The sequence below is a fragment of the Micropterus salmoides genome, unplaced genomic scaffold, assembly GCF_014851395.1.
Source record: "Micropterus salmoides isolate LMB-PRFRI ecotype aquatic unplaced genomic scaffold, ASM1485139v1 Ms_hic_scaffold_1, whole genome shotgun sequence".
NCBI classification, from domain to species: Eukaryota; Metazoa; Chordata; class Actinopteri; order Centrarchiformes; family Centrarchidae; genus Micropterus; species Micropterus salmoides.
The window spans coordinates 5,251,062-5,277,182 of NW_024040040.1; the positions used below are offsets into that span (position 1 = coordinate 5,251,062).

Genomic DNA, 26,121 nt, shown 5'->3' on the forward strand with positions numbered 1-26,121 from the left:
GGTGATTTGCAAAGTGTAAAGTTGCCCCTAAATAAAAGTAAGAGAAGAAGTCGTGTACTGGTGACGAAGGAGAGCAGCTACCTAAACATCAGTGAGTTTTACTTGCAGGCCTAACAACTGCGTTAGCAAGTCAACAGCTCAGTTAGTGGTGTAATTAACTGTCCCCTCCCACTGTTGACTGTTGGGTCACTTGAAAGGACACACAATGATTCATTTGAGTATAATAGCCAACAAAGAGATCCTTACAATAAAGTTATTTAAGGGAACAAACAACAACTTCAGAGTAACCCCCACCCCCGCGCTTTCTCCCCCAAGTCTTTGTGCTCAAATCAATTGTTCTGTCAGTTCATCCTTTCCCTTACTTAAATCTTTACTTTCAGTTTCTCTGAGAGGAACACCAAACACGCTTTTCTTTTCATTACTTCTTAAATATATAGATATGTTTTTGCAGTTTTACTTGCACTAACTTAATGATTAATTGATGACCATCTACGGTGTGCTTTATTTTATACTGTATTGTTTCTGCACAGTTATCACATTTATGATTTTTACTTGAAGAAACTTAATGAATAAATGGCGGCCCTTATAAATCTTGATCTTCTTCTTTATGCTTTTTCCTTTGCAGGGGCTGCAAGCAGGTTGTTCATGCACAGCATGTGGGGTGGAGTTCTTCCAAACTAAGTCCTCCAAACATAACACCCTTGACACAGTGAAAATTAAACACTCAGACACACAAGATATAGATTAGTCCTGTGGAGGGGCCACGACGTGAGAGGGTACTCCTTGCGTGAGGAAAACAAATGCCTCTGCCTTCTAGGTGTAGCCGCCTTCCAAGAGTACAGTTTGGCTCATCACCGAGTTTCACCAGCAGCCACTGTCCCCCTGAATTATTAGAGCAGCTCTTGTCAACCAAACAAATGACTCCGTCTCAACTCAAAAGGTCACAGCGCACCAGAGTAAAATCACAGAGCATGCAGTCAATTCCTCGGCGCTGTACCCCTTTCGAAGGGCCACTTGCTGGAATTTATGGTTGGGCCCTACACCTATTCTCCTTTGAATAATAGCTATCCCATAAAAGAAGCCCAGGTCGGTGGCGAGTCTTAAATAGATACAGCCTCGACCGAAGGCGCGGGGGGGGGGTTGTTTATTGTGCGAGCAGCGAATGTACAAATAGAGGCTAACAGTGACATTTGAATTTATACCGACTTCCCAGACTTGTTCCTCTTAACTTTCAAGAGAAGCAACGAGGCCCAAATCAGAAAGCTAAAAACGGAGCACAAGGGAGCAGGAGTATTCCCACGAGGCCACGTATGATAAAGCCTCTTGTTTGTTCCTTCCTCTATTATTTGTTTCACCATTTGTCCTTTAGCAGAGGAAAAACAGCCTCTGCCGGTGTTAGCAGCTTCACACCCCTCCGCGTGGATGTTCAATATCCTGTGGCTGATCTCCTCCTGCCCTCACCAACAGCAAACAGATGTGGCGGCTGAGTTCAGACGGAGAAATCCCCGCTGCAGAGTGATTCAGCTCGACTCCTTGACCGGACTACTTGAGTGAACGCCTCCCTCCTGTGTGCCACAGCAGACCCTGACCTCGCTGTGTTTCTTCTTCTGCAGTAGCAGCACATCAATGCATCTTAGCATTCCTGTGTTTGGTGCTCTGTTATTTCACTGCTTGGAAAGTTCACAGTGAGGAAGTATTTCACATCAGAGCCGGCCACACGTACTCGTTCTTCACTCATTCAATCATATTTCCTGCACAGAAGCACCTTTTGTTTCACAGTGCAGGACCTGCAACCACTTTAGTGCTGAAATAATCAGCTGATTAATCAGTTAGTCGAGTGACAGAAAATTATTTTGGTAATTTGTCAAGGAAAAATACCAAACATTCACCAGTTCCAGCTTCTCAAATGGGAGTTTTTTTCTGCTTTATTTTGTGGTTTTGTACTGTTGGTTATGAGAAAACAAGGAATTTGAAGACTTCACCGTCTGTTCTTGGAAGTGGTGATCATATTTTTCACTATTCTCTGACATGAACTGAACAAACAATCAATAAAAATCGATAATTAGATGATCATTTTGACCGAATGTGAATCAATACGACTGCGATGCTGCTGGTCGCTCAATTACTTTTTCAATAAAAGAACGTGAAATCTTGGGAAAGTAAAAGAGGAAAGAGAAAGTAACAAGTTTGTTTGTGGGTCTGTTCTAAGTGAGTTTGTGTTTGTGCTGCGATATTAAAATAAATGCCGATGATTTCTTTGTTTTTGTCATATATTTTTCCCCACATATTGCTGCTGCACATTTCAAGCCACGGCTGTAAAACAAATTACTAAAGTTCAGGAGCACCTTTCAAGTTACAAGCCTGGAAAAAGACACAACATTCCTGCGAGAAACAGGCGGTTTGTTAAATTCGTTAGGTCGCAGGTTTGATTTTTGCCGCGTCAAATGAATCTTGTTCAAGCTTCCTTGACTAAGACACTGAACCCATTTGCTCATCAGTTAAATGTGATCTCTGTTATTCTTTCTCAACTCAGCGCTAAAGTCCTGCCATATGTGTGTCCCCCCAGCTCTGCCTGCCGCCGGCGTGAAGTCCACACTGACCGCCAAGGTTGACCAGCCGCTTTGATCCCTGACCCTCGGCCAAATGGTCTCGCCACAGCACGGCCACTCGCTGTTTTTACAGCCACAGTTTGGACCACTGACTTCCTCCTCACTGCCCGGAAGGCTCCTTTAATTTCTCAACACCTACAGTAAGTCCTTCTTTTTAACTTCGCTTCATCCAGCTTCATTCATACAGATCCATGCTGTCGTGCTGCACAGTACAACAAAGGACTGATTAACGAGTACTTTTGTTTCAATCCAAACATCTAATCCTCTTTAAAATCCAGAATTTGACACGTTCTCTGTCCTCAGAGCGACAGTTTACACGCTGCCAGTGATGAGATTTGTGTTGACACAGCAGCAGGTTTAAAACCGACTGGTTTAATAAAACTGTGAAAGGTTTGTGACAGATCACGAGACTTCTACACCCCCAAAGTTTACCAAACAAGATTGTGAAACTCATCAAAACGCCCTTGACCTTGATGTCCAGGTGAGCGTGGGAACCTCTCGAGCATGCTGGTCAAAACGTCTGGGTTGTGACTTTCTATCGTGGCCAAAATGAACTCTTTGCTCGATGAAGTTGTTTTGGTTGTTTTTCCTGTCTTCACTGTCGATCCCTGACATGGTAACAGCTTCTGAGAGCTAATTTCTACATTATAATCACAAGATTTCACTTAACCGTCACCACACAAACACACCATACCGACTAATTCAAACAACACCTTTTAGGAATGTTTGACGGGTGTTTGGACACTTGTTGATGCGTCCAGGGAAACTCCCTGCTGCTCTGAGTCACAGCTGGCAGGCAACAACAGTGTGTGTCTGTGTGTCTCTGTGTGTGTGTGTGTGTGTGTGCATGCCAAGGGGTGTGGACACAATAACAAGAACACCTGCAGAGCATAATGCAGTCAAAGTTACTAAAGAGTTGAATCTGTATTTTTTAGAGACATAAACAGAAGAGTATGTTGTTCGTGTTGCTGTGTGCAGACAGACTGCTGATGAACACAGTTGTGTTCACACTACATTTGGTGTCTGTCGACACAAAACCTGTTCAAACATGTTCTTTGGGGCATTTAGTGCACGTACGCAGATGATAAAATGTACATCACGTGCACCCTCGTGGCTCCTAAGCTCCAACCTACAGCTGCTCTGTGTGTGCATGCGTCTCAGATAATAATGACAGGAGGCTAATCTTACATTTATAGGAATTTTCAGAATAAAGTTAGAAAGCACACTGTAGAATTTTAAAGCTCTGACTGCTCAGTGAGACAGATAGATGTAAATCAAAATGTGAGACTAGAAATTAAACTAGAACCACATGTTTATAAATACAAAAGGGTGAGACGACCAAGTCCTATAAAATAAGACATCTGGAGTCAAAAATAACCAGAATAATTGTCAACATTATCAGGGAAAATACATCTGATATATTTAGTCTGTTGAGCTCTTATAAGGCAAGTTGGTGGGATGTTACTACATAGTTTACTTGAGTGCTGTATTTCAGTACAGCTTTGAGGTATTTGTACTTTACTGTTTTTATTTTCTGCTGCTTTATACTACCTTTAATGTGCACATTTGACTTCTGTAGTGTTAGTGGAAGGCAGGGCTGTGGAGTATTTCAGTTCTGTGGTGTGTTTTCGTCTCTGCAGAGCTGAAAGTCGCTCAGTGCAAAGTGGCGACACGTGAAACAGCCTTATACAGCTGTCAAACTGCAGCACTCTCACCTGAAAGCAGAGCTAATACCTTGTGACACAGTGGAAAACCTCAGGGGCCCCCGTCACTTACCTCCAGGGGCCCCCCGAGATGAAGTTTGTCTCCCTTCCTGCAGGGAGGAAAGAAGGGGGCGTCCGGGGGCCGGACAGATTCCTCCTGACCTCGAGGTCTGATGGAGCTCACGGTAGATTGCTAAAGAATACCACATGGGCCGGGCGCCACATGTTAAAAAATTTGGGGGGAAGAAAAAAACAACCAAGAAAGCCGTCCCGCTCGTTTGCTCAGCCTGGTCGATGCTGCTGCGGTTTGGCAGCGTTTCAAGAGCTTGTTTTCGCTTCAGCTGCTCGTCAGAGGCAGAGGCTCTTCATCAAGAAGCCGCCAGTCAGCACGAGGCGATCATTGAACACGGCAAAGCTATCACATCTGTTGATAACCGCCCTGTGATGACCAAACCGGCCCGCTGAAGGATGATCTGTCCCTCCAGAGAGAGGCAAACACTCCTCTGAGATCATCTGGGATCATTCGTTTTCTCGACGTGTCAACACGTCGTCGTGGGCGTCTGTCCTCACAGCGGGGGCCATCCTTCACACGCACACACGGACTCCCCTGCTCCACTCGCCGCCTGTCAGGCCTGATCGTGGCGTTGCCGCCGTTCCTTCAGGAGTTAATTAACAGACGCATCAAAGCTGATCCCGAAGAGCTCCGGAACTACAGGCCCCCAGCGGCCCCTGGACCTTTGATTTCTGACGTCTCTTGGTCTGCGCGTGTGATGCCGTTGCATTAAACACGGCTCGGTTTTCATCATGTGTAATTGCAGCTGCCTGATAGCTGCTTTCCTCTGTCGGAGGAAGTTTCTTGTGTTTTCTAAGATCTGGTGGAAAAAGTGACCGGAGTTTCAGAGTAACTGGCAAAATAAATGTTTGTAGAGCTCAGTGTGTGAGGAGGGAGAGAGTTTCACAGAGGCATCATTTAACTTCTCTACAGTCTGTCCTCATGTGTCCCGGCTGCACTGGCAAAAATAATCCTGTTGTAACTTCTGAACCCTGTTTGAGGTGATTAGCAGGAGTCAGTGAGAAAAGCAAACAGTGTAATCCACTTCAACGTAAAACCATAACGGCTGTAATCCAAACATACCAGAGGAAGCGTGCTGGCAGGTCAGCAGCCTCAAACATCTGCACACTCGCAACAGGGAGGATTTCTACTTTAGAGTGCAACTAACCATTTGGATAATTATCGATTAATCTGTTGTTATTTTTTAATCAAATTACTAATTGTTTAGTTGAAAAAAAAAACAGAAATCAGTCAGTGCTTCATAAAAACAGTGCGTCTTTAAAACAGTCCAAAAGCCAAATATATCCACTTTGCAATGATATAACACAGAAAAGCAGCAGATCCTCACATTTAAGAGCCTTTTAAGAGGAGAATAATTGGTCTTTTTACTTCATAAAAGAATTAACTAATTGTTTCTGCTGTAAAAACCTCTTTTTCTTTTCAGTTTGCTTTAAAACCTTTTTAATTCTCACATGGTGCAGTAAATCACTGCTGCTTTGCTCACCTCATGATGTGTCAGCAAGGTTGAATTATTATAACTGATTAGTAATTCAGGAACATTTTTGACGACTATTTAGCTTCTCAAACATCATCTGCCTTTCTAGACAGTAAACTATCTACATTTAGATTTTGGACTATTTTAAAAATTGGGATTTGCTTTTTTTAACTCTTCAGATTCATCATGAAAATAACAGTTGCAGTTAGTTAGAGATCCTAAATTTGAGCCTGCAGGTTGGTTTAGTTGTCAGACAGAGGAAAGACGAAGCTAAAATAAACAGAGATCGTCTCAGTCATCTGTCGTTGCACCACTTCTACCTACAAATTTAATTTGTGTGTTTAAGCCTGTTTGGAGGTTTTGGTGGTAGATTTTAAAAGATGCAGGGAGCTTTTTCCCCTTTGGGTTTTGTGGATTTACTTCCCAGCTTGTGTAAAGCCTCTGATGCTTCTTTTCACCACAAAACCCACAAGGAACAACTGCCCCGGGGCCACATGGCGTAATTGGTGTGGACTTGTTGTTTTGTGGGATAAGAGACTTTTGAGTCTTCACAGCAGGGCGTTTTACTCACTTCCAATTCACATTTAACGCACCCTGCATGCCAGACTCCTTTCTTTACTTTCCCCCTTTTTTTTTTGTTGCACTGAATCCATCATTTCCCCGCGTGTTTCAGTCATTAAACTCACCACAGATGTGCCAGAGAATCAGAGCTGCAATCAGTACTGACGAACAAACGGGACGCGGGGGTGGAAATGTGTGAAAATGACAGCGAGGGAAGGCGCTCAGGGCAGGATGAAAGTGACATCCCCATCACAGGTTTGGGAAGCCCCCATGTCATCCTGAATAATGTGAAGGGCCCCATTATTTCTTCACATCTTTTCACAAACCCCCCTCCTCCCTCTCCGCTCCCTGACTGCTGGAACTCTTCATTCTGCACAATAGCAAATGCACTAAAACTTTTTTCTGATGCAAATGAACACAACCGGCCATTCAGCATTAAAAAAAATTACTCTGAGGCAAAGAGGACGAGCCTGGAGGGCTTTACACTCGGTTTTTTGTTTTACTTTCTCACATTTGTCTCAATTATGAGATGGAAAAATGATGATTCAATCAGCTTCAGTGTCCAATAAAAGAAAACACTTAAATCTGTGAGGCCTTTTTCTGTAGATCTCTGTGTAGCTGCAGAAAAATCTCTTATTTTACATTGATTTCAGAGGAAATCAATAGAAGATGATAGGGAGAAAACACAAAGGATTCATTTCCACTTATTTTAGTGATGCAAAGAGGTACTTTGACTTGCAGACAACTTTAAATATCTTTAAAAAATTAATACAAATAATGGTTGAAAAAGGTGCAAAAAGACCCCAGAATGAAAACAAGGAGGGAAAAAGAAAACTTTCCTCAAATCATTTCTCTGCAGGCTGGTTTATAGAGCATCTTAACTATCAGGTTGCAAATTCCAGGAATTCCAGCTTCATTGTAAACCTCAAATAACCTGAAATAACTCTTTCCAAGAAATGAACTCATTCTATACATTCAGTGTGTCCTAATGATAATATGCAGCGGAACCAGCAGGTATATATTTGTGCAGTATGTTATTAAAAGAGTGAGTCAGTAACTTTGTAAGATATCAGAGTGATATTTCAGAATGTAAAACAACACCATAAAGTACAAGAGCCACATGCTGGACTCATTATGAAGAACGGGACTTCATTAAATCCTGAAAGAAAATAAAACCGCTGTTACAGAGACACATCTCATGGTTTAATTTAACTCAGTCCGCACTGACTCGCAGACATTATAGCTCCGCTGTTTTCCCATGAGCACATGGCCAACAGCGACTCAAACTCACCCAAGCGTCCCCTCTTCTCGTCCCGGCGAGTTTTGTCCGCTCGGATCTCCTCTCGACTCCTCAGCCTCGGGGTTTTTTTTTTTTTTTTTCCTTCTTCACGTTTGTTGAAATTAAACTTTTTTTTTTTCTCTCAGCGAGGAAGAAATAAAACCATCATGCAGAAATCCCCTTCAAAAAACATGAAATCCCATCTACAGGAGGGCGCGCGGCGGAGCGGAGCGCGTATTTTGGGGGAAAGTAAGTCCTGCCCAGAAAGAGTCTGCGCCCTGCGCGTGGATGAGGAACGTAGACGGGGAAAGTTCACTGCTCTGCGTGGCTCCGCATCACGGGTCCATCCCGCACAAGCAAAGTTAGAAAACACCGCGAAACAGACACCGAAGTGACTTTTAGGAGAGAGGAACCTTCTTCACCGGCGGCTGTTTCACCGGGATGCTGCGGGGCTTTGCGGAGTCCAGGATGCGCAGTTTTTCACCGCGCCCACCCTCTCTGCACTTCCACACTTAACTTCTTTCCCTCCTTCCCTCTCCTCTGACTCCCCCCTCTGCCTCCCCCTCCGGGTTCAGATAGGACAGACCGGAGAAACCGCTGCTGATGCATTAAAGATGTCACAATTAAAACAACGTCGTCTTTAAAACTATCGAGACAGGAGAATTATATTTAAACAAAACCCCAGTCAATAATTTAAAGATTGAGCATGTTGGCTGTGACTGAGGCAGTTTTAAAGAGTATTTATTAAACATATATATAAAATAAAGATGTCCAGGCTCCACCGGTTATAAGTTAGTTAATAATTTATAGGCTCTTGGAAATACCGGTGGTTTGATGCCCTTCTTTTATCTTTTTTTTCAGTTGTCTTCTTATCTCTTAACTTTATCTTTGTATGTTTCCTTAAATGATTTTTTGTTGCATTTTTTGCAACACTTTAAGCTGCTTTTATGGTAGGATGCAAAAGCGTTTTGTAGAGTTGACTGTTCCCTGATTGAACCATCCTTTATAAATAAAATGAATTGATATTCATGCAGGTACAGCTGCTATAATGTGTAATTAGCCAAGTGCTTATTTCTATCCTTTCTTCTAATTTTCCTCATTCATTTCAATTTAAATTTACCTTCTTCAACGGAATAATATTTAAGAAGATAGCCAACCTTATCGATTAACTGACGCTGTCAGATATTTAAATTAAAGACAACTGAGGGAATAAAGCGGCAATGCCTGGTTTCTAACGAATCTGTGAAATGATATCTGTATAGGCCCTATTCTCCATTATACAGGGGAATATTCAGCTGATTAAGGGCTGCCGCAAAGCACAATAACACTGACATATTTGTTCTTAATTCCGTGTATTCGCTCTGAGTATTAATAGGAAAATAAAATGGATTTTATGGAATATAGATTAAATATAGTTTTAAAAGCCCTTTAGATGCAGAACTCTGAACAGTTTATTAAAGGTAATACTGCTTTAATTCCGCGATTAATACACAGTTCAAATCTTAATTTCCTGTAGTAGTTTGGAGACTCCTCTGCTGAGGTTCATGATGGGCGTTCATTTCAAATGACATACTGACATCTACTGGCAGCTTCAGTGTACATCCCAGATAGTGCAAGTAGGATGTAGTAGGTGGAGCCTATGAACTGACTATTGCATCTGACTGTCTCACTGGATGAATGTGTTTTTCTGTCCTCTTGAAGACTTGCAGGCTGATTACCGTGAAGTAAACAAGTGTTTTACTGTACTTCAAAATGAGTAAACTTTAAACCACAGATGCCCATTTGGTTGAAGGTTTAGTGATGTAAACCTGAAATTAAATATCTGGCATTTGTTCACCACAGGCTACAGTAGATTTGTAGTTTTAATTCTGTCTTGATGTTTTCTTTTGAGCTGCGTTTGAATGTTTGCACTCTGCCCTTCTTTATCTCCATGACATCTTCTGTCACTGACACTGGACACGTGCTTCCATAAAAATAGTTGAACGGGGAGGAATTCAGTGCTGCAGCCTTTCATATTGATTCTTCTTGTCAAAGTTACTCCCAGAGAACTTTGCGTGTCGTGGAGCAGATCGAGTCCTTCTCACGTTTCCACCTGATGGATCCTTTAGAGACAATCTTAAGGTCCACAAAACAACAGGAAGAACAAGCAGAGAACAAATATTAAACTAAACTCACATGTCAACCTCATTTGAAAGGTTTCTGAATCTCAATTACCTCAAACCTAAAATGAACACGAGGCACCAGATTAGACTTGGTCTCCAGAGGGAAATTCCTTTTCACATCACCAATCACAATTCAACATTTTCCTCCTCACATATCATTTCCCAACTAATGTACACCACAAACAACATACAACAACAACAGACAGGACAGGTGAGCAAAGACCCACCTGTTTGGGGCTGCTGGTACCAGGCCTTTGCCAAAACGAGCCCTTCTGCACCTCAGGACCCTAGACCTGCACCCAAAGCTCTGTATGTGTCGGTGTGTCAGTGTTCCCTTACAGTTTAATAGGAGATCAGCGCACTGCTGTTGTTGCAGTAAAAGTTAAATTATTTAACCTGTGTAATAGTTATAGCCCTTTAAATTATGGATATTTGGGGCAGATACTATTGATACCTGAGAGTTTAAATAATCTGATCTTGACACTTTATAGTTGTGACCGAGACATGCACCGAGCGTGACACTTTGAAACAGTGTCCTCTGGTGGACAAACTGTATAATGGCAACAGTATCAGCTGACACATGTGCTGGTTAAATCAGCTGATTGTGCTCCTGTACGTCAGAATTACGTTTGCTTTGTGATATATTAGTTTTAAACTCACTTTCATAACGTGCCAACTTAGTTTCTTTTGAATCTAATCTTATACTGCTGAGTAGTTCAATCAAGCGTGTGTCATATTTGATATTCAGCAAGAGTTTTAGGCAGGTGTGGGGAAAAAATGCTGTAAAGTAAGAGTGCTTTCAAAAATAGATTATGTTCATCAATGAACAAAATGCAAAGCAATGACATGAATGAAAAAAAATCTAAATCAAATCAAAAGTTGGTGTTTTCCTTCACCCACCATTCGCCTGGAAAACAGCATCACTTCTTCACAAAGTCATATATATAAAACACCGTTAGCGCCACCTGCTGGTGTGCAATAATAAACTCTTGTCTAATTACACAGTTCTAGTCATTGAAGAAAAAATGTCTCGGATTTCTCTCTACCCTTGCTTTTATTTTGAAACAATTAAAAACATATACTTTTATCATTTATTTTAAAAAATTAAAATAAATCGACTTAATCCGGGGGAGAAATCGACAAAGCGACGCTCTCCTGTGCTTGGTTTGTGTCTTGATTTTTCTTTGCATGATCCCTTTATGCTCCTGGAAGAAGTAAACGACCATCTGCAGCCTGATCAGAGACTGGATCAGTGCGGCCTGCCAGCACAACGATGAAATGAGTGAAATTAAATGAAAATAAAACACGGAAGTTATATCATAACTGTTAAAAAATTAAGGTATCATTTGTACCACTTCCATATGGAAATAATCTTACCTCAGAGAACAAAAATAATATTAAATGTCTTTTGAAACTGTTTCGTGAGAAATCTTTTCCCCATCTTGCCATCTGATACTGATGACTTCCACAGAGGTGCGTCTGCTCGTGAGACGTTGCTGTGTTCATATCTGTCCCCAGTGTGGGAGAAACTTATTAGGGTTTTAGATTCAAGTACGTCAGAGTGGCTGGAGATAAAGTTCACAGCTGACGTAAAAGGAGCAAAAACTGAACATGTCACTGCCAAAACCTGAAAGGATTACTTTATATTTTACTTTTAAATACCTTTAACCTGTGATCTTCAGTGTTTTCAGTTATATTGCAACAAAGTGTTGTTTAATTCCCAGAAACCAAACTACATCTGGTTGTTGTAGGTGTAGAAAATGGTGTTTCTAGTTCTCTAGTAGTTTTCTGTCTGACTTACTGTAAAAATTTGCCAAAACAATAGTCTCGCTCTTTTGACTCGGAGAGGTCACCACCAACATTTGATAAAACATTGATGGCCGTGTGGAAAATTCAGCACAGTTAAAGAGAATTGCTATGGAGGTAGGATATATAAAAAAGAAAAAGAACGGTTGGTCAGTTATACGCCGTAATAAGAAAAAACTAAAAATCTCACAGAAAGGCAAAATATGTCTTTAGTACTCGTTCTTTTTGACACATTTCTAATGTTTTGAGGTGAATTTCGCTCTAAAAGTTGACGTGTCTCAACACCTAAAATATAAAAATTAAAGCATCAAACATTGCACTTACACGATGAGGGTTTAATTTAGGATTGCCATGTAACAATGGGATGCCATTCGCTCAGTTTGTGGGAACTTGTGTTGGGGACCGGAGGGTTGCTGGTTCAAGTCCCGCACGGGCCACAGCTGAAGGTGCCCGCTGCTCCTAATTAGGATGGGTTAAATGCAGAGAACCGATTTCCCTGAAAGTTTATTATAATAATTAGGAAAGAAAATAAAAAACAAATCAAACGCTCTGATAAGAATGCACCAGCTGTAGCTTATTTTGAGATTAAAGGTTGTAAATGGAAATGATAAAATAGTGGCAGCACAACATTTGACTTTGATCCAAATTACTTGTATTACTTATTACTTATCCTGAGCTGTTTGAAAATCCAACTCATTATCTTGACCTACGCGCTGAAAGTAAATATTTTTCACCTGGCGGCGTGTTGTGCCTGTGTGACCAGTCAAAACGCTTAACTGGGTCCACATCTGTCTCAGCTGTGACTCGTCTGCTTTAGTCTTCAGTAGGTCTGTCTCAGAAAACACATGTTAGACGACCCCTTGACCTTTAATATCCGCTGAGTTTATTTGGTACGTCCCTCCTCCCCCCTCGCCTCCCCTGCTCCGATGCGTATTAAATCAGATATGCTGAATAGAGGAACAACACCGCCCCCCCGCCATCTCTTACTTAACCCTCCGTGACCTCGGGTTTTCCTAAGTAAATTGATTTAGACCCGAGTCTCCACTGTGTTTGCTATGACTGACCGGGCTGTTCTATTGACCTTAATATAGGGGACCAGATTAATATACAGCCCCCGTCTCGGCCCTGTTGTTTCAAATGGGTGGAGGGGACGACGTCAGTGTCAGAAAAACAGGAAAGGGCCACGTGTGAAAGAGGTTGAACAGCTACATCCATTGCATGCAGTTCAAAGGCAGACGGGCCAACAGGTTGGCCTTCATTAACACTGAGGGCTGCGGGTCGATGACAGGCCAGGAGATCAACGCCAAGCTCAGCATTATCGCGGCAAATCACAGCACTCTTACCTTAGCTCTAAACAGACAGCACAGCTGAGGCTTGTCAGTAGATTGGTCACAAACGTAACCAGAAAAGCATTAGACAAATAAATTTTAAAAACGCCGCTAGATGACAAGAATATAAATCATTCTAAATACACGAACCTGTTGGTGGCGCTAGAGGAAAAACAATTACCTAAACAACAAAATAGGTCAATTCTTCCCAAAACAATATAAGAGAATGTTTCAACTAAACAACATATAAGACACCTGGAAAGTGAACTTAACTACATCGTGTAAGTCCCACGACCCAAGTCACGTGACATTAAACACGTGGTGCCCGTTGTGAAATGGTCGCAGTCAGAGCGTGTCGGCCACCGTAGACGCCACCCTCACCACTAGATGCCACTAAAACCCACACACTGAACCTTTAACTCAACACTGACGTGGTTTCACACACCAGCTGATCCATCCAGCTCCCTGCGCTGACATCGCCTGAATTTCTCCTTTGCTTCAGTCATTCGCCCACCGAAGGGTCACAGCCCAACAGTAAACGTAAATATAGGTCGTAATAAGCTCATTTAACTATCCGCCTGTACGGTAATTCTTCTGGAAAAAAACTCAACGGATCCCCAAAGTCTTTAGGCTTCATCGTCTGGAAACTACGAACGTCTGTACAGCATTTGGTGTCAATCCATCAAAAAAAACCTCAAGCTGTTTCGCTGGATATGTGAAATCTTTGACCTGCTGGTGGCACTGGATGAAAAGTAAAGGGATCACCAAAGTTATTAGGACTGATCAGCTGAGGACCGTGAATAAGACATTTCACTCCGAACCGAAGTTATGGAGATGTATAGAATGGCTGTTTCCTTATATGTAACATTTCCCAGCTTGTCTCTGGTATTTACACTTTCTTGATCACTTGAGGGATTCATCGTGGTTATATGTAACTTGGACATGTTGTATTTTTCAAGTTGACAAGAAGCGCCTGAACGCACCATTAGTTTCGGTCTAGGTGAGGTCTGTCTCATTTCGGGAAGGCGGAGCAAGTTCAGTCTGACCTTCGGATCCTCCAAAGGACACAAAAGGAGATGACTCAACTTCTTTCCTGTGCACTCTCTCTGCTTTTAGGAAACTAATCTTTCATGTAGTAAATTGCTTCTCAAGATAACTATTTTAAGTCATTCAAGCCCTCATTAGTTACTCTGAAGTGCAGCATTGTGCTTTTAGTCCTTGTTCATATTGTCTTGTCTCTGTCTTTATGGAATTTTTCATGATGCAAGGACAAAAAGGTTTTCACCCCTGCAAGTAGTTCTGTATTTACATCAGCTTCAGCTTTACAGAGGACACTTCACTCTTTTTCAATTAAAATAAATGATTGCAGTGTTTCTTTCTCCATTAACTGGCGGGGGACACGATTTTGAATCCCATGTTTGACACTAATAGTTTGACAATCTGCCCTCCGCCTCCGTCGTCCATTCATCGAAACCAGCAGCCCCAAAAGTTCCCATGCTGTGCAGGGTGCCGCTTGTATGTAAATGTGTGTGTGTTTGTCTGCTGGCTCGAGGCCAAGTGAAATCTTTTAGAGCCCCATCAGCCTCTGTCCGGCAGGACAATGAGGTCGACACAGACCCCCCTGCCGCCTCCGCCTGTCTCACTGTCTGACTAACTGATGACACAGATACATTCACACCCAGCAGGTCTGAGGCTGTGTATACGCTCTCTGATCTTTCTCTTCATTTAGCCCATTTCATGCCACCTGAACTCCAAACTCAAGGCTCAAGGTCCGCTTTCCGGCCTGCTCCGGAGCTTTGAGCTGTATCACATGGTCTTCAGTGTCCTTAACCGGTACGAAGAAATCCACGATGCCTACATGCGATGAGACTGCTTCTTTCGGTTTCCACCATGAATGTTTCGTAGAATTTCTGGAAAAAAGGGTTATTCCAGCAGCTAAACTAACACTTCATAATTAAGGAAATGATTGTGCTTCCACCACATGAAGATGAGGAAGCTCCGGCGAGTTGTGAATTAAAAAGTGCTGACTTGGTTTGAGGGAATGTGGTCTGTGGTGTTTGAATGAGTGGATACAGAGAATAAAAATGAGAGAAGCCCATTTCCAAAGTATCCTGGTTCTTGGTTCTAGTGTTTGCTTTAAACTTTGTGAATAAAGTTAATATTCACTTTATCTTATCTTTTACTTGTAGACCTGCCTGGTGTATATGTGGTACTATATATGTACTGGCACATAAACATGAACACTCATGTAATGTTTTGTCTACATTATGTACTCGTCTGTCTCCTTCTACACTAAAGACCCCCTGCAGTTTGACTACATTTAGAGGGACTTTTCATCCTTTTTCTTGAAGTCTTAAAGCAGTTAGACTCGTCCCTTCCTTCACTTTCTAGAAATGCACGTCCCTTAATTTCAGCTGGTGTTATATGCAGGCGCTGTAGATTAACAACACGCTTTTTAAATGTCACGTTGGTAATAAACCACGTAGTTACATGAGTGAAATGTTTTGAATTTGAGAGGAGGGTAAACGATGCTTAGATGCGTTTTCCCTTAATTGATTTCCCTCATAATCCACCTCTTAACCGCCTGAACCGTTTGAGAGATTATCTTCCATTCAAAAGGTCACAGACGCTTCAGCCATTTTTCTTGCTCAAGTGTCCTTGAGCAAGACTCTCAAGCACTCAACCTGCACAAATTGTTCTGTACGAGAGCATCAGCCACATCGAAGGCTACAAATGTAAATTCCTATAGGCTTTGGGAGAACACGAAGACGTCATTCTCCTGCACAAAGCGCGTAAAGCGGCCGGCTCTAACGGTCCCTGAGCCGATTCTCAGATAAGTCTCTTTGTGCCCGCCAAGCCTTGCAGATGGGAGCGTGTTTTGCTCTGTAGACCATCCGTTCTCATGTCTGACATCATGTATGGGAGCACTTGTCTCAGCCGACTGGACACACGTGGCCCTCTCCAAAACCCAGTGACACGCCAACAATGCATGTCAGCGGTGTCGTCGAGGACTTGCGGGCTCCATGCTGGGCAAAGCCGAGGGAAAGTCACACTCAAGTGATCTGAGAGGAGATGAATGTCAAGTGCAGAGTGGGGTCCCCTTGTGGAGGTCCCGTCACATCTGACCAGTCCCGTCGCCCTGTTCTCTCTGTGGAGTTGCTGTTGGTTTGGTTCACATTGGTCTTTGTGGAGACTTTTTTGGGAGCTACATCACGTTGGAGTGGCAACTGTCTGGCTTAGTCTGACATCCTTCCTCAACCATTTAGGGCTCTGTCCTTGGCAAAGAATAATTTTAAGCTCGCAGAAAGTCTCAGCAGGAAACGGAGGTATTTTCTTATGGTTGTATGAAAGCTTCATTACAGCAATCAAACATTTTCATATTTTCCATTTAGCTGAGGACCACACGGGTTCTTTATACTTGTGCGCTTGTGAAACCTTTTCAAAAGCCATTTGACGAACTCCAAACTGACATTAAAATTTAGTTTGAGGAGTTTATTTTTTGAAAACCTAACAAAGCGGGATAAGAATAAGGGGTCATTCCACCAAATTTAAAACAGGAGGTAATTTCTTTTCGACATGTTTCACTAATCAGAACAAAAGACAAACATTTCATAAGTTTTTAAGGAGTGCTCACAATTCATTCAAGAGCTCTCTTATCTCATGCAAACGAATGGATATGTTCTAGAAATCTAGTGTGCACTGAGATTTTAACCTTAAAAAGTTGTTTGTCTAACAAAATTCACATTCGGAGACCTGAGGATTTTACCGGACAGCAAAGTGGAAGGAACAATCCGACCATCCTTTCTGAAGTTGATATATTTGTTCCTTCATTCTTTATTTGATGGTTTAGCGCAGAGACTGTTAAATGTTTGTTATGATATAGTGAAAACTGACCAAACGCCATCTCAGATAAGGTAAAAAAATAGGGAGGATTTGCTGTTTTTCTATTTTATATCATTGTTAACTAAATATTGTTTGAGTTTAGAAAAGAAAACAACTTGAAGATGTCGCCCTGGGCTCTGGGAACGCTCGTCACTATATTCTGACATTTTAAAGATTAAATTATTTGTTAGTTGATGTGGAAATCTAACAAGAAATGTAGCTGTCACTCATGAGACTTCACTTCGACAAACACCGGGCTGTTAAACTGTGTCCAGCTCTCCACATTGCAACAGTAAATTCAGCTCTGAGGGAATTTAACCCCCCCTGCTAGTAAAGGCACCACAGGACCTGCCTTTGTTTAGGTCGGTGTGCATGTAGAGGTGCATACCTGTGTGTATGTGCTCTCTCTCCCTGCGGTGTCTCCCTCGATTCATTTGTCACATACAGAACAGCTGTAATTGCTGCATTGTGTTTTAATTAGATCTGCGCACAGACCCTTCATTCAAACAGCGCCTTCCCTCAGAAACCCTTCAATCAGCAGCCATTTTGTCAGGGACACGAACCTCGACTGGTAGACAGAAGAAACGGGGACACTGCCACATTATTAGCACCATTGTGCCAACGTGCCGCATGGTGGGCTGTCATTCGCCCGGACCGGGGCTGTGAAAGAGGGGCAGAGGGAGGGAGATGGAGGGAAAGAAGCAAGATTAGAGCCCAGGGATGAAGGCAGGTTTGGCCCCATTGTGCTCTGGCATTGGGAAATGCTCGATCCGCAGCAGCAGGGCAGCTTCCGCTCAGCCATTGTGACTTGTTGAGGGGGATTCGCGGCAGGCTCGGGGCCCCCGCAGCTAGACCCGCCTGTGGATTTATAAACACTGGGTGTCCCCTGCCTCGTTTCAATACCATGAGCCCACACATGAGAGACATGAGATTGATGTGATGTTTCTATTTTCTGACTGTGATTTATCGAGGGATCTCCGATGAAGCCCAAAGCCCCTAAAAGGTCACGCTCGGACTGAGAACAGCTCTTTACCTCTCTGTCTTCCTCTCGCAACAGAAAAGCCATTCATGTCACAAAGTAATCTGCCAGGAATGTGCACTTGCAAGTGTTTGATTGGCCAAAGCAATGTGTTGCCAGATGACTTTGAAGCCAGGTGTGCCAGCCCTGGTCTCTCGACATTAACGGGAAGCTATTTTGACACAGTGACCCAACGTCGGTCTGACCACGTGCCTCACAGTGATATTATCCCACACATCCACCACAGCCCCCACTGAGCAGCTTCACTGGAGGAACTGGAAACTCTTACTCTCTCAGGGGTGTTTTTTCCTCCAACTTTTACACCAGCATTTCCCATACTCGCTCCCTGCGTGGCAACATTAAGGTGGAGCGGCTCGTCCAGTAACTATAGTTTTTGGCGGTTTAATCCCCGGCTCCTAGTCAACATGTAAGTGTCCTTGAGCAAGACACCGAAATCCTCCTGATGTGTGTGCTGCTGTAACAGTTCTAGAAATGTGTTAGATTGGGTTGTGAATCAATGATTAACTAGAGATCATCTCAGTTTCTACTTCAGTGTAAAACCAAATACCTCCGCTCAGGCCTCCCACAACCTTAAAATAAAAACGTTAAAATTTAATTAGATTTTTTACTACCTTTATTAGTTACGTGGCTTGTTTATGAATATTAACAATTGCACAATTATGTACTAAATGACCTTCTTCAGTGGGCATTCATAATAACATGTCTTTTGGTATCCTTGGCATAATAAAGTTGTCAGTGTAACCTTGGAGATTTCAGTCTGTGTTGACATTAAGTGAGCGAGGTGGTTCATCCGTGCGCACCATGATTATTTGTCCTATAGCAGCTCAGGCCCCAGGTGTGATGGATATACCATGCACAGAAAGAAAACAGCTCTGATTCCAGCGCGATCCAGTTCTTCTTCAGGCTGATCGGCTGTTTCAAATGTTCTGCAGCAGGAGGTCGGATTAAAGTTGACCCAAGCTTTTGTTACGAGGTGAAGCCCGACCTGGGTAATGTAGCATGACGCTGGCAGACCTCAGTAAGGAGAGGATGAATGCATGAAATCACACCAGTTTGAGTCCTGCTCAGAAAAGAAAGAGAGAGATGAATTCACGTTTGACCACGGCAGCTTCGGACACTAGAGGTCAGTAAGCAGCTGCGGGCTGAAAACAAGACTCCCGGATCATTTTTGTTGGGAAGACGTTGAACTTGAAGCGTTATTTGCTTCTCAGAGCTCATCCTGGGAATTTATATTAAATTCATTCATCTCTGACATCCCTCTTTGTCTAAAAAACTGAAATAAGGATCTGTCTGACATTTTAAAGAGTAATTTTTTAAAGGAAATATATCGATTTCAGGAACAAATGAAGGGAAATTCTTCAAATGTGACAGAAAGTGTTCACATCTCACAAGTATTGGCTTTACACATATATAAAATTATTAAAACAACATGAATTAAAATGATGCAGCCCACAGGGAGTGTCATATAAAAGTTTTCTATTGCACAGACGTAAAAGATAAATAATCTGCTATAGGAAACTCCAACATTTAACTAAAATTTAAAACTAAAACTGCAGCAAAAAGTGAAACTGCACCTTTAGTTGTAGAAGAAAAGGAAAGATAAGTAGATTTAAGAGACCTAATTTCTTGTCTTTTTCTGCACCTTTTTGACAAAACATTGTGGGAGGAGGAACATTTTACCTGCCCGGTGGTGTTTGGTTCAGGATGTGGAGGGGACGGTGGCAGCCTTCACCCCAGGCCACTGTCCCATGTCGGGGTGTGGTATCACATAGCCGTCCGCCTCATCCATCACTGAGCAGGAGGGTGTGTGTGTGTGTGTGTGTGTGTGTGTGCGCGCAGTTTGTCTATGTGCATCGCTCACATTAAATATTTAATGCCAAAATTGTCTTTTAATTTCACGCCGCTGGCTCTGACTTTTATCCAGAACGATTTTAAAATTCATCCAAGTAAAAGCCCTGAACCGTTGCAAGCAACTAATAGCAGAAAGGTCAAGGGTCAACGTGTGTAACGAAATATCCCTGTGACCCTGCAGTGGTCAAGTATGATATGTGAGGAGAGAAGCTGAAGAGATGGGCAGAGGTGGAGAGATTGTTTTTTTACTTCAAAACAAGGGAAATGTGTGATTAATGGGAGGAAAGTCAGAAACTAAATAATCTTCTGTGACCTTAAATTCACATAAAGTCTGCTTATTCTACTTAGTACAATTGAGTTTGGTGCTCAGCATTAAGCTACAAGCCGCACTGGATACATTTCTAATCAGGTCTTGTCAAAATTTGGATAAGTTTGAATATTAATACTGAGAGCGGCGTCGATTACTCATCCTACTAAATATTAGTACCATGTTCAACACTGGGTACCTTGTAAAATGTCATTTGCTAGATACATTTCTACAAAATGCTTTAAAGGTTGAACCTCCCCAGAAACTCATTGTGGGAATAGATCAGATTCAGAGAGCACACGTCAGACATAACATTTCCACATATATCCTCATATAAATCATTTCAAATACAGCGATTGATCCTGAGAAACCAATTCAAACAACATTAATCAAGTGTGATTGTAGGTGCTCTGGGCAGCAAATGTTAACACTTTAGTCAGTAGTTTCTTAATAATTACCCATTTTCTCTAATTTGGAAGTAATTAGAGGGAAAATGGGAACTTACTTGAAAGAAAGGTGCAGTTAAAAGCCAAATAATGTGAATTTATTATATTACTGGAGGCACACCTCTGGACAGGTCTCACATGTTTCCCTTTCTCTAGTTTTAACCATACCTTGTTGCCAGCACAAATTGTTTTTGTTTTTTTAAATTGTCACACTTGATTAAAAACAAAACCCTCGTCACTAAACATAATCTGCGGCGCTGCTTGTCTGGCTGTAGATATGGCAAAACAATATTGGAAAAGCCAAACCAAAAATGCATCAAAGTAATTGTGGTGCATCATCCGTGTCTCCAGTGATGAGCTCATGTATGTAAAGTGCACGTGATTTTTAAGGCCCTTTGAATGCAGTTGCTTTAAGCAGGTTCTGGTAATAATTAAATATATTCTTATTTTTTGTTTCTACGTTAAACACCTTTATACTCACACTGTGTCACCTGTCCACTTGCCTCAGGTGTTTTCTCTCACCTCGGTTAAACGCTGGGCGGCAGAGTCTCCGCCTCGTCTTCCTAAAGGTCACAGGTTTGATGACTTACGGCTCCGCGGCAGCCATACGTCTTGTCAAAGTGCCCTCTGGCAGGACACTGAAGCTGTACCTGCTGGCTAGCCTGTGGCGCTCTGACTGGCGCCTGCTTCGCCATGTTTCAGTTCCAGCCTTTGTTCGCCTGGCAGCTTATTGGCCGCCATGAGATCAATGATATTTCCAGGCTTTGTCTTCACTGTAACATGACTGGAGGAGGAACGTGAGAAGGGAAAGGCAGGTTTGTTTCTGTCTGTGGAAGTTTGGTGACCTTACAGTGCCAGAATCATTTCTAGTAGTTTTAGTTGACTAGTCTTATGACTTATATATAATTAATATGGGTAGTTTTAGAAGTTACTAACAACGGGTTTGTGCATGAGGACTAGTTAAATGTAACTGGAAGTGGATGCTTATCAAGTAACTTCTGTCTATACTTGACTCCTAAAAACATTTTCCTTAAAGCGAGTAAAACAAGCCGCCAGTGCAGGAAGAATCCTTCAGCTTGTTTCCAATGCAAATGTCTCGAGAATCTTTTTGAAATCAATATATGCTTCTTAAAACAAGTAAATAAAAAGCAGGTCAGTGAACTACAGTCGAGGAAAAGATGTTCTGATGACTTACAGACAGAAATGATTTGATAGGAAAGATGTCGTTGCATTTCTATGTTTTGAGGATGGAGTTCACTCCTGTTATCTCAAATAATACAGAAAGTAACCGCGCAGTAAGCTTTGGTTCTTAAATTGCCATCGTTATGAGTAATTTGTAGTAAAGCCTGTGAAGGTCAAAGGTCCGAGCACCCCGACAACAGATGACAAACGACCCTTGAACAGTCACGACGAAACAGAAATGCGACGAGTGGACGAAAGATTTATTGCAGGTCAGACAAGAGAACATTAATATGGAAATAATTAGGAACGACTGGCACCAGACCAACTTAGCTTTTCACCGCCTGCAAATATTTTGGGCCTGAAGTCCTCCCTCAGCAGCCTCCTGCGCAACAGCTCAGCTTCTGGTCAGGAACAACCCCCCTGTTATGAATCATGACAAATATAGTTTTAAGTTTCTGACAGAAATCTGAAATGAGGGAGCACAGAGAGTGCTTCATTTCTCATAAAATGCCTGAGAGTTTTTTACAAGTGGGGGTGGGAAATTCATATTTTCTTCTCTTTGAATGTTTCCAATAAAGGAGCTTCGCCACTGAATCATGTGTTCTCGTCTCTAAATAAAGACATTTTATATATACACACAACTGGCAGCGACGCCTGGACCGCCATCACAAGTTTTCTCAGTTGTATTTGCCTCAGTCAAGATCATTGTGCACTTTATCTGGGACACTTGACCCCGCAGCTGTCCTGTTAGCAGCTCGCTGTCTGTCTCATTTCGGTGGAGGCTTGCGATAGGCTTCCTCTGCATTCCAGCCTGCGAGAGGAATCTCTGTCAGAAAAAAAGTCATCCAATAAAGTGGAGCGCACATGTTTGTGTAAGGAGAGAAGAACCGACCTCGCCATCACCCATCCATCTGGACGTCTGCAGAAGTTGGCCGTGTGCAGTCTCAGGCAGGGGAAACTTGTCTGTTTCAGGCTCCAGATGCGTCCGACCCCGGCCCATAATTCAGCGCAGGCCTCGCAGATCAAGGCATTTCCTCTGAACCCCCACTGACATCCATCCCAACTTTCATTAAACCCTGATACAGCCGAAAGCTGACGGCCGTTTTGCGCCAGCGGCTGAGCTCCGCGCCGCTCGACGGCGTTGTTTGTGGTTTGACATGTGCGTGCGTTTGTGGCTGCTGAAATTCCTCTCCATCTGGGAACGAGGAAATGAGGCAGCGGGACCGCGAGCTGAGAAACGATTGTAATAAGTATCAAGGCAACACACATTCCTGACTTAAGAGTGGACATATTGGATGGCCGGGAGATAGCTCACACATAGACAGACAAACGCATCAATACAAGATGAGCTGTGTCTTGGTAAATGCTCTCCATCTTTGCTAATGTGAAGATTAAAGCTTTTCTATTTGGCCTGAAAGATGTTCTTAGTAAAACTAACCACGGTCCTCAGAAGGCCGCTGCGGCATTAACAGATCGCCATGACCGTCACTGCCAAAACTCTCCATCTGATGAAGTCGCTTTATAATAAACAAGTGAAACGATCTTTGAGGCAAAAGCCAGACAAAAACAACCACTGCTGTCTTGTCCTAAGATGCGTTACTACACCGTCACTGTGCGGATTTAGAGGTTTTCTTTGGTGCGCTGCACAAAAATAAAACAGAAGGCTTAGAAAATACTTGATTCAGTTTCAAGAATTTAAAACTCTAAAGACTCGTAGCTGACAAAAACCACAGTGTGTCTTAATCACAGCAGCTCTGTTGAAATACAGCTTCCTTGTAAATTTCAAGATATCTTTCTAACGGATAAGAACTCAAAGGCTGTATTTTGAACCCAGAAAGAATCAGGTCATTGTAGCATCAAGAAAAACTAAACTGGATTTTAGAAAATACTTGGAACAAGTTGATTTACATTGGAAAGAGGTTGAGATGTTCTTACTGAACTGGAAGATTGATTTCACCTTTTCACAGAAAATATAAGTTTTAATAACTCAAATGACTTGATAAGGAGACTTTAAAAGTGCAAGTCAAGGTATCTCCAAACTAGTAATTCTTCATACCAATCGCTGGAACCAAGATGTTCCTAGTGACCTGCTGACCTTTCTTCTATTGCACCACCCAAGCCCAGCAAGCAAGTCACGTGACGGCCACTGTCCCAAAATGACTTTCTCCTTGCATAATCATTATAAAAGACTTTTTTTTTTAAGTTTTACAAACACTCTGACGTGTATTTATAATAAAAAAGTTAAAGTGCGTATGATCGATAGGAAGAAAAACATTGAAATCCGAAATCCACACTTATATCACCACTAGCACGGCTTTAGACTGTTGTTGTGTTGACGTAGGTGTCTATGAACGGCTCTTTGGGGCAGTTTGTAGGAGTGTGTGTGTGTGTGTGTGTGTGTGGTGGAAAAGGTCAGTAGGTTTCCTTTGTTTTTCCTCTCCCCTCCTCTTTTTCTTCTGTTCCCACACCGCGGCAGTGATGAATCATAATCACACACGGTCACTTTGAACTTCAGTGCCTGGCGACCGGCCCTCTCGTCCCCTCTCTCAGATAGATGCATTTGATGACAGGCGGTGCTCCGGTGCGTCTGCAACACGCCGCTCTGACATGTCATCGACGTCTGGCCAGCAGCCCGCCCTGTAGTGTCATTGAACCAGAGGGAGAAGGGGGGCTCAGAGCTTCCTGATTGGTGGCTTTGAGTGAGGGGTGTAAAGGTCACAGCCGCATTTTTTTAGAGCGTGATAAGCTGCCGTTTGACCTTATCTCTCCGCCGGCTTAGACTGAGCTTTGAGACATGATATAAAAGGTGCAGGGATGAAAGAGTCTCCTCAACACCTCAAACACTGTGTATACCATAACATAAACATTACCTCAACTGTCTGAGGGGATAATGACTTAAGTACACTCCACAATCTATTAAGCCCTATTTGTCAGTTATTGAGACCTTTAAAAATATTTTATTTAAAGAGATAATTTTAACCTGTTCTTAATGTTTTTGAGATCAAAACACTTGCAAAACAATGCAAAGTAGCAAGAAGACCAAAACATCAGATGCTGGAAAAAGAAAGCTCTGCACACTCATAATCCAAGTTCACAGGAACCTTCACAGAAACAAGACATCATAAAAACAAAACTATATCAATTCAGAAGATTAGAACTAATCTAAGGACAGAAATACTGTCAATCATTGTAAGTCTCTAGCTGAGGGCTTTGTCGGCTGGTCCGCCACTTTTTTCCAGATTGTAATATCTCAGCAACTATTTGATGGATGGTCACAAAATTGTGTACAGACATTCCTTCCCATTCTCATTCCCAGAGTGTCAAATAGCTTTGCTTTGCCACTTCTTTTTTTTGTCTGGTACCAACGCACGTGACACCCTGTGCCTCATGGTTCAACGCACTGGGGGAAGCCCTTTAGCGCCATTCTTCGCCATGCTATAACTAACAGAAAACTCTGATTCGTGAGGTGGTTGGGGCGGCTGGGTGGGACAAAAACTGGACTTTCATCCATGAAACTGCCGTTCGTTTCCGATGTGAAACCAAAAGTCAACATTGTTTCATTTTAGTGATGTTAAGCAGGGCTCGACAAAAACGGTGGCCTGATGGCCCGGGGCCAGTAAAAAGTAACGTCGGGACAGTTGAACTAGCAACTCGAAAACATTATAATTTAAAAGAAATTCATTAGAAACTCAACATCCTGCAGTTGCTTTGCAGCTCTTGCCGCGCACCGTTGTCCAATTTAGAGTTGCAGTTACATGACGAGTGGTTGTGAAATGTTATTCTATTCTCTAATCTCAATCATGCGGTGACCTCTGGGTCTGAAAGTGAAACCGTGCAGACGGAACTTAAAGCTGCTTTCTCTCTAACGGCCAGCAGGGGGCGAGTTCCATTAGAAATAATGCTACTTCTCAGCTGATTTATTACCTCAGAAAACACTTTTATGATGCGTTTATGGTCTCAGTCGCTAGTTTCAAGTCTTCTTCAACACAACATGATGTTCATTTAGTATATTATGGTGCTGTTCAGGGGAAAAATAGACGATAATGCAGCATATGCTACCTTGTGATTGACAGGTCGCTACCAGGGCGATAATCCATTAAACATGTTAACAGTATAAAATAACTGTCAAGTCTTTGTTTTTGTTGTAACACTGATAAATAACTTTTGGAAGGAGGGCCAGTAAAAATTGTCTTCGGGCCAGTAAGTTTCAAACCGACCGGCCCGGTGGGGCCAGTTGCAAAAAAGTTTAACGTTGAGCCCTGTTAAGAAAGTTACATAATTAACCTAAGTAGCATTTCTTAATTAGGTAATTCAACATAGTTATTTTAAGCCACGCCATGATGGTTTCCTAAACCTAACCAAACTACGTTTCACAACAGTAACCACTAGGTTTATTTTAAGTCTAACCAGACGCTGCAT

The 26,121-nt window shown here is 42.4% G+C and overlaps 3 protein-coding genes across 4 annotated transcripts in view; 1 reads left to right on the forward strand and 2 right to left on the reverse strand.

The window, feature by feature from the left end:
* LOC119904475 (zinc finger protein GLI2-like) overlaps positions 1-8,488 on the reverse strand; it is a 79,567-nt gene extending 71,079 nt beyond the window's left edge. For both annotated transcript variants that reach the window (XM_038722197.1, XM_038721468.1), the window contains exon 1: positions 7,712-8,488. The gene's annotated coding sequence lies outside the window, so the exon portion shown is untranslated. The remainder of the gene's footprint in view (positions 1-7,711) is intronic.
* Positions 1-26,121, reverse strand: part of LOC119910112 (nucleotide-binding oligomerization domain-containing protein 1-like) — a 1,078,472-nt gene that overhangs the window by 678,052 nt on the left and 374,299 nt on the right. The window lies entirely within an intron of this gene.
* Positions 1-26,121, forward strand: part of LOC119881802 — a 727,332-nt gene that overhangs the window by 396,664 nt on the left and 304,547 nt on the right. The window lies entirely within an intron of this gene.